We start from the raw sequence: 9,255 nt of genomic DNA on the forward strand, positions 1-9,255 counted from the left end.
TTTTCGCCCGCTTCCGGCGCAAGCGGAAGTATCTAATAGCGACGCTAAATTTGCGACACTGTTGCTATCCTGAGATGGTCGTGATGTGGTACAACTACTTTCGCCACCATTTTAAGAAGGTCAGAGTGCCCAAGGTTGAAGCTAACTGCTAAGGCATCTTGGAGAGGGAGGAAGACGGAAATGACTGGTGTTGGCGCCATATTGAGAAGGTCTTATATAACTTTTAGCTTTTAGCGCGTAGACGCCATCTTGAGTGGGGCATTTAGTGTGGGCGGTGCCGACACCTTGGGGCGGAAGAAATGACCCCAAATGTCTTCCTAGCGAAAAGAAAGGGAAATGAGACGTGGAAAGATCTGAATACCATTTGAGGACCTGCTGTATGCCAGGCACTGTTTCTTAATTTTCAAACGTTGATTTATTTAATTCTCACAAAGTCATATGACTTAGGGATTATTATATTAATCTTAGTAGAAATAATAATAATAGCTAACAGTAATATAATCCGTACTACGTGCCATGTCACATATTTCAGCTTGTAAGAACATGAACTCCAGAAGCCAACTTCCTCGTTGGAATTGCTCCTTCACCCTTGTGACCTTGGGAAAGTAACTTCTTTGTGCCTCTGTCCTCACATGGGAATGAAACAGTATTTACTTACTGGCGTTTAATGAGGATTAAATGAGCTACTCAGTAAAAATATTAATTATGATAGACTAACAAACTCCCCACCCAAGGTGTCCATCTTCTAATCCCCAGAATTTGCAAATATGTTACTTTATATAACAAAGGGAATTTACAAATGTGGTTAAATTAAATATCTTGAGATGCGGACATTATTTGAGTGGGCCCAATGTAATCACAAGAGTCAGTATAAGGGTGGCAGAAGGATCGGAATCAATGTGATAAATCAGAAGATGCTCCACTGTGGGCTTTGAAGGAGGAACATGGGACCACTGCCAAGGAATACAGGCAGTCTAAAAGATGATAGGTATTAATCCTGAAGATGCTCCAGAAGGAAAGCAGAACTGTTGACAACTAGATTTTAGCCTTGTAAGACTTGTTTCAGACTTTCCACCTCCAGAACTCTAGAAGAATAAATCTGTGTTGTTTAAACCACGAAAGTTGTGGTAATGTGTTACAGCAGCAAAAGGAAACTGATACAAATAGTAATGATTGTAGCAATGGCATTACTTCACGTCAGGCACATGTGTAACTCTTCTGGATTATTTTGTTTAATCTTTGAAATGATCTCAGAGGTGGGAGCTATTATCTCCATTTTACAGAGAAGAAAAATGAGGCCCAAGAGATTATAGTGACATGCCAGAGGGCATTTACCAGCTAGCAAGTGATGGAGCCTTGAGTTGAAGAACAACTCAAGACATTGAGTTAATTATTTGCACCCTATATATTTGTAAAAAGGAGAGCCAATATAGCTTGACTTCATCTAAAAAGGTTAGAAGAGAATTTACTTTTTATTTTTTAAAGAGGGAAGTGGGGAGAAGGAAGGACCATAAACAGACTAGAAATCTGTCTATTGGTACTGAGGCTGGTCAGAGTGTTTTGATCTTGGACAGCTAGAAAGAAAGTAATTTTAGTTGTTCATGGATGTCTCAGAAGACCTCAACAGTTTAGTTTTCTCTGTATAATACCTGTCAGTGTTCTTGTTGTCATCGCCACGTTCTTTAGGCAGGTTTGTACCATCACCCTGACCAGAAGTTCTCACTAGATTGGCATCCAGCTGATTTTAATTACCCTCCAAGCCATTTACTAAGAAAAAAACAATGAGTCTCCTTTCTGGAGAAGCATGAAAAGCTTTATCTTGGGTTGACCAGAATGTCCTCTTGGCCCACCAATAATTTTTCACCTATCCTGTTTCCTCAAATTCTCCTCTTCTTTTGATGCTTTCCAAATATCTGAGTTTATCTGGAATTGTCTTCCTCTACCAAGTACAGAAATTGAGGCCATAGTCCTTACGTTCTTTACCAGGCCATATAGTCTTCCTAGGGTGTCATCTTCTAAACCAGATCTCAGTCCAGTGTCTCATGCACAGAACTCAATCTGTTATGGAAGGAAGGGGAAGGGAGCCATGGACTAGACAAGTCTGGTGAAAAGCACAGGATTTCCTCTGAGGAGACTAGGACCCGGTCCCAGCTGTGTACCTTGAGTTACCTTGAGAATATCATGTCGCTCCACTGAGCTTCAGTTCTCATACCCAGTTGGGCACACAGATGTTTAAGATGAAGAATGTGGAAATGATTTTCAAGCTGAAAAGTGTTGTGTGTGCATCACTTGCAGGATACAGAAGTCATGCTCAGCACCAATTTTCTTGCAAGAGAAGGCATACTCTTGATGACAGTCCATGTTGTGGTAGACAGACATGAGCAGAGCAAGGATGAGGGGCCAGGTACAGAAGGTCACCAGGGTGGAAAGCTCCAGGTGCTTAGCAATGGGCAAAACTGGGAAAGCAAGGACCTCACCCCCAGAGTAACCTTTCCCCTCCTAGCATATTGCTGGTCATACAGTTTAGACCCCCTGCCCTTACATATTGCTGGTCATATGGTTCAGACCCTCCCCTGACCTTTCCTCCCATGGCATGTCGCCAGTCATGTGGTAGACCCCCTTGGAGGAAGAACCTCATGTGACTCCCATACAGGTCCTTGCACTACACTCCCTTAAGTATTAACCCCTAGGGATAACATCTAGACCTCAGCTGTGTTTCAGCTTTAGGCCCAGAAAAACAACAACACCAAGTAAGTGATGCCATGGCTGACATCAGGACTGGCTGCACTGACTAATGAACCCCTGCCCTGGAGCCAATCAATCAGTAGAGACCACAGCCCTGAAAGGACACACCTGGAAAGCTGATGAATATTCTATTGGGATCCTCCTCAGAGCTCTCCAGATAAATATTCAATATAGAAGATCCAATGAGGATGTCTCTGTGGAGCATACCAGCACCTCCCCCAACCCTGTTCTCCCAGGTGCATTTTCCTTGTGTCTCTTTCTCCTAAGCTCCAAGGGCCCTTCTTTGCCTCTTTGACTTGTTTCCTGAGTCTATTTCTTTTACAGCTCACTTCTTCTGCCTCTCTGGCTTTCTAAATAAACTTTCTTATAGTTTGAGTCTTGGCTCTGAATTCTCCCTTAGCCAGAACTCAAAAACTGGGGTTGCTAAACCGAGGTCCGCTCTGACTCTAGCAGTTTGACACCTGGTGCTGTTCCACCACCAACAGTAGGATGCTGCATGTTTAGTGTTTTCAGCCAGTTTGTCCCCATCCCTGTTGGGTCCCAAAGTAGTGGGACTGGTGGGAGATCCATTATCATCTTCCTTCTCATCTCTTACTGAGTTTTAATTGTCTGTCAAATATCGTAGGTGCTTTAAATAAGAGGGGAGAGAGGAGACCTTCAGAAACACACGGCAATTATTTCCCTGTGAGAATGGCCACCAAGCCACGCTCTGGTTTTTAAAAGGGGCCCTGCAGTCATTTTCCAACATTAAAGCTCACAGCAACATGATTACAGGCTATAGCCTGTGCTGCTATTGCAATGCTTTTATCGGTGGTTAAGTCAAAAGGTTTAATTTAGTCCAGGACCTTTTTGGCACATGAATGATTTTTCTACACATCCCGTTTCCTGAAAATAAAAATTTGTCTTTCCTCCATGCATCCAGCCTGCAGCACCTCAACCTTTGTTCTGTCTCCAGCATGCTGTCTCTGATAATAAATTACTCAGCAGTGGAAGAATTAGCTGAGTCCAATGTGTGAGAAAAGATTAGGTTGGACCTAAGTAAGGAAATGAGGTTCTAAACACAAGCACAGGATGAAGCTTAAAGATACTGAGACTCTTGCCCTGGATAACAAAGAAATTAACCTTTATTAGCATCAGGCATGAAAATCCATTATTGGCATTATCTTATTGGGTTCCCACAGCAACTTCAGGGGTGAGTGCTATTATTATACTTATTCTGCAGATGAGGAAACTGAGACACAGAGAAGTTAAATAACTTGTCCAAGGTCACACAGCTAGTTTTGGTCCCAGGATTTGAATCCAGGCAGCCTAGTTCCAGGACCTCACACTGTCCTTCCTTGGTGGATCTGAGATTATATTAGCTTTGTATTCATTCACTTATTCACTCATCCATCAACTATACTGGAGAAAGGGGAACTTTTTATAGGAGCCTCAGAATATTTCTGCAGGAGAGACCTGTCATTAGGTCATTGCGAGCAGAAGGAATTGACTGGGTAAATGCCAGAGGCCTGATTGTATAGGCTGGAACTGAACAAGGATCATGTGGTGGCCTGGAGCTTATCTGCAGCTGAGCTTGCAAATATGGAGTACAGCATGGTGAGCGGGCCTTCTCCTGCAGCCCAGGAAATTGGTGCTTGAGGCCGCCAGAAGTTGAATATAGGAAGTGCTGAGATTTCTACAGCCTCCAGAAAAGTGCCAACCACTGAGGCCCAAGTGCTGCCCTCAACCTCAACCCAGTGGCTTAATAAGAGCAGAAGACGATGTCTTACCATGTTCAATCCCACCCCAGCTGCACTGCATATCCAGAGACAGCTGAGAGAATGCTGAAGCCCAGTGAGAGGCTCCAAGGGTGGGGCGCAGAGAGCAAGTCAGGTGGGGACATCCTTCAGAGGGACTTGGAGGCCACAGACTAGGGAAAAACAAGAAATAACTGAGTCTGGAGAAGCCAAAGGCATTGCCCTTTGGCCCCCGATCCCTCCTTTTGGCCCTGTGTTAGTGTCCTAGGGCCAAACTGGGTAGCTTAAAACAACAGAAATTGTCTCACCGTTTTGGAGGCTGGAAGTCCAAGATCAAGGTGTCAGCAGAGCTGTACTTCCTCTGCAGTCTGTGCAGGAATGCCCCCTTGCCTCTCTTCAGCTTCTGGTGGTTTGCCGGCAACCTTTGAAGTCACTCTAATCCTCATCTTCATGTGGTGCTCTCCCTGCGTCTTTGCCTTCATATGCTTGTCTTCTTACAAGGACACCGGTCTTACTGAATTAAGGGCCCACTCTACTCCAGTGTGACTTCATCTAACTAATTCCATTTGTAATGACCCTATTTCCAAATAAGGTCACATTTTGAGATGCTGCAGTTAAGACAAGAGGGAGAAATACATTTCAACCCAGAAAAGATCCCAATATTAGTCTAAAAAAGGATCCCTTTTGTGTACCTGCTTTTGGAAGCAAGTCACCTGGATCAACCCACTCTCACATGGTGCTTTATGTATTTTAAGTCATATAATTTTCATAATAACCTAACTGGGCAGGGGCTTTTATCATCCCCATTTGACAGATGAGAAAACTGAGGCTCAGGGAGGTTGGGTGGCCCCCTTGAGGTCGTGGGGAACTCCCAACCTTATACCCCTGCCTCTCCTAGGAGATGGGGTGTGTGCACCCATCTCTGCCCTAGTTTGCCACCTTCTCTGCATCCTGCCTGCTGCTCCTCATTGTTCACGCATCCAGAGATGGAAACAGTCCAAGTTCCTTTGTGGTCCCAAGTCTGATAGGACACTGTACTTGAAAGAAAGGGGCCTCTGACTCTTTGTTGCATTTGTTTACGCAGACACAGGTCGCAGGGCCTGAGGCGTGAGCTATTTATTAGAAATGCCCTGATTCCCATTTTAATTTCCTGTCTAGTCTAGATGGGCACAGAGACAGAGAGTGGGGAGGCACCCACTGGGGAGGGGCTGTAAATCCCACAGGAGGGATCCCTCCTGGATCTTGTGAGGGAGAAGCAGGCTGCAGGGAAGCTGGATGTGAGCCTGGGGACCTTGACTTTGTCATGAGGGAGCTGGGGTCATGGTTGTAAAGGAGTGGGGAAGAATAGGATCATCAAGAGAGGGAGAAGCAGAAGCTGCCTGGGTAAAGAAAGCTCTGTTCATGAGCATAGTTTCTCCATCTTTCCATTCCAAGAAGCCTTCCCTCTGGGAACCCCAACTTCATCTCCTTCCTCCCCAAGAGTTCAACCTCAGAATGACAGCTAACAGGGAATCTACTTCATGCATTTGATATTCAGTGCATGCCTTGTAAGTGCCTGCTCTGCACTGGGAGTCATGCCCGTCACTCTGCATGTACCATCCTATTTCATCCTCATAGCAGCTGGAAGATGGACTCTTATGTGCATTTCACAGATGAGGAGATGGAGGTTTGGAGAGTGAAGGGAACTCACAACTGGTGGTGGTATTAGAGTTCAATCTGGGGCTGTCTCACTGCAAAGACTGTCTTCTTTCCACCCATTATTCATTTACTTATTTATTCAACAAATTTATTTTTGACCCTTGCACATGTGCCAGCTATTATACTGGAGATACAGAAATAAACAAGATGGAGATGGTGCTCGTCTGAAGGCAGACAACCACCTACCCCCACCCAGGTAAATAAACATCACACTACCTCGTTGTAAATCATGATCATTGCCATGAAAGAATAGTGGCAATGTGACGTGATAACAGGAAATTATGAAGTGGTGGGAGGGAGAATCTAATACATGTTGTGTAATGAGGTCAGGTGTCTCTGAGCAGGTAACATTTAAACTGTACCTGCATAATTGGAAGAGCAGGGGAAATGCATTGAAGGAAGAGGGAACAGCAAATACAAAGGCCCTGAGGTTCAGCAGAAGACCAGAAGGAAGGCAAGGGTAATTGGAGTGAGGAGAGTGAGGGGGAGAAGTTAGGACATGAGGGAGAGGAGGTTGGCAGGATCCAGGTCCTTGTAGATGAAGATAAGGGTCCAGAATTTGTCCTGCGTGTGATGGAAGCCATTGGAGGGTTTTCAGCAGAGCAATGAGGAGTCTATTCTCTCAAGTCACTCACATTGTAGAGCAAGGGTTTTAGAGCTGTTGACATTTTGGGCCAAGTAATACTGTTTGATGGGTGCTGTCCTGGGCATTATAGCATGTTCAGCAGTATCTCTGGCCTTGACCCCTTAGATGGCGGTAGCACCTCCCCACCCTACTCCACTCCGAGTCCTAACAATGAAAATGTTTCCAGACATTGCCAAATGCCCCTCTTTGAGAACCACTGACCTAAATAGGTTTATTTGTTGCTGTCACAAGCCCAATGCACCTGGGCCAGGTTCGTGATCACCTGGGTGGCTCACCTCCACATGTGACTGAGGAACTGGGGCTTAGTCCATCTGGTAGCTCCCCCACCTCAGAGCCCTTTGCCTGCACCTGACAAGCAGGGAAGAGAGAGAATGTGGAAGATCCCACAGGATATCTTACAGCCAGGCCTGGATATATGTGTGCCATTCCCACCCACAGTCCATTACCCAGAACTCAGTCCTGCAGCCCTAACCTAGCCTGGGGTGGGGGGTGGGGGAGGGATTGCAGGGGGGCTGGAAATGTGCTTTCCTAGGCCTCCAAGGGATGGAAATGGCTTTGGTGGCATAAAGCATGGCTTCTACACAATGAGCCGAGCTCACTGAATGTATCATGTGACCCATTGAATACTCATGACACCCAAGCAGGTATGCTAATTCCATGTTCCCAACACTTATCAGTAATATGGTCCAATGGTCAGAGCAGGGACACCGGGTCCCAGGTGAAGGCACCAAGGGGAAGACTCAGTACAAGTTTCCCTGGACCATGGCATGAGGCTGCCATGCATAGCAGACTGCTCTGGTCTCTCACTAGCATCCCATCTCCCTTTGAGAGCAAGAACCCAATTTTTATTTGAGGAGGAAGCCTTGCATACCCCTGGTCCAGGTGAGGCTCCCCGCCAGGGTCAGCCAATGACCCAGGTCTAAGCCAATGAGTGTCGTGCATTCCTTGGGCCACCATGCCTGACTCATGGACTCCTCAGAATAAGCCTGAAGATTTTGCTTAGGACAGAGACTTTTTCTCAGCTGGCTGTAAACCAATGCTGCTGTCTGCCATCATGTGACCATAAGGGAATGTGGGGAAGAAAGACAAACAGAAAAAATCAGGTACAGGTACAGGTGATCTGTTTGAGCCCCTGTGTCTAATCACTCAGATATACCCTTGAACTATCTAGTTACACAAACCAGTAAGTTCCTATTTCCTGCCAACTGCAACCAGAAAATTACTGAATAACATAATACATTTTCTCCTCAAGCCCAGAGATGGCTGGGAATAGGGAAGGGACCGAATCCGTACAGGAGACATCTGTGGACCCATCCCTAGGATGTGTGGGAAGGCTAGAGTTGGGGGCAGCAAGTTGAGATCCAGCCAACTAGAACAGGTTTGTAAAATCTCTAACATCAGAACAAAATTGTTCTGGCATGCCATTCTTAATTGAAAAGCTCAGATAAAGAAAATAATATCCAACGGTGCTTTTGGCACATGAATCTCTAACCTCACTTGCCCTGACCACAACACTAAAAAGTGAGTACCTCTGAGATCTCTATTTTACAGGTGAGGAAGCTCAGAGAGGCTAAGTGACTGACCAGGTCACCCAACCAGTTTAATGGCAGAGTTGGGACTCAAATCAGGTTTCTCTGACTTGCAGCCCATGTGTTGTGTTTTTTTTTTTTTTGTTTTTTTTTTTAATAATCAGGCACTCTCAGCATTTATTCTATATAATAAAATCTAACATCTTTCTAAGCTTAAAAGCCAGGACAGCCTTTTGTTTTCTCCAAGGCTGGAATTTATCAGGCTCCCCATCCGGGTCACCCAGAGGTAGGCTTGGGGAAGCCAGAGTTCACCCTACCTCCTGCTCTTCTCCCTCCTCCTCCCTCAGATCTTGTGCTTGGGTAACACACGCCTTTGATAGTGAGTACGTATTTAAACATTGCCAGGGTACACCACTTCTGCTGCACCGATGCTTGTGTCGCCTCCTGCAGGTGCGTGGTTCAGCGTGGGCGAGCGCAGAGCACACGCTGTAAACGTCAGCACGATGTTCATACCAGGCTGTCCAAGGATCAACAAGCCTTTGCAGAACGGTTTCTGATGGCAGCCCCAGGTGTGGGGGGACACACCCCCTGAAGCATGGTGCATTTGTGCAGCTAGCATTGAAAATAAGTAAGGTTGTGTTTTGGAGTTGTGTGTGCATGCATGATTTGTGTATGTGCATGCGCACTCATGAGCACACAGAGCTCCCAACTGGAACTGAGTGGCTGAGGCTCGCAGAGCCAAGTGGGTGAGTCAGCCCACTGGCACTGGGGAAAGGGAAGCATGATGATGAGGATTTCTTCAGATGGAATGCCACTTCCTGCCACTTAAGAGAAAAAAAATCTTCCCGGTAATTTAGAGGAAATGGAAAAACCAAATCAAACCTCAACCCTTGCAAGCTCT

This window comes from Furipterus horrens, unplaced genomic scaffold (assembly GCF_987537825.1).
Source record: "Furipterus horrens unplaced genomic scaffold, mFurHor1.1.pri manual_scaffold_7, whole genome shotgun sequence".
NCBI classification, from domain to species: domain Eukaryota; kingdom Metazoa; phylum Chordata; class Mammalia; order Chiroptera; family Furipteridae; genus Furipterus; species Furipterus horrens.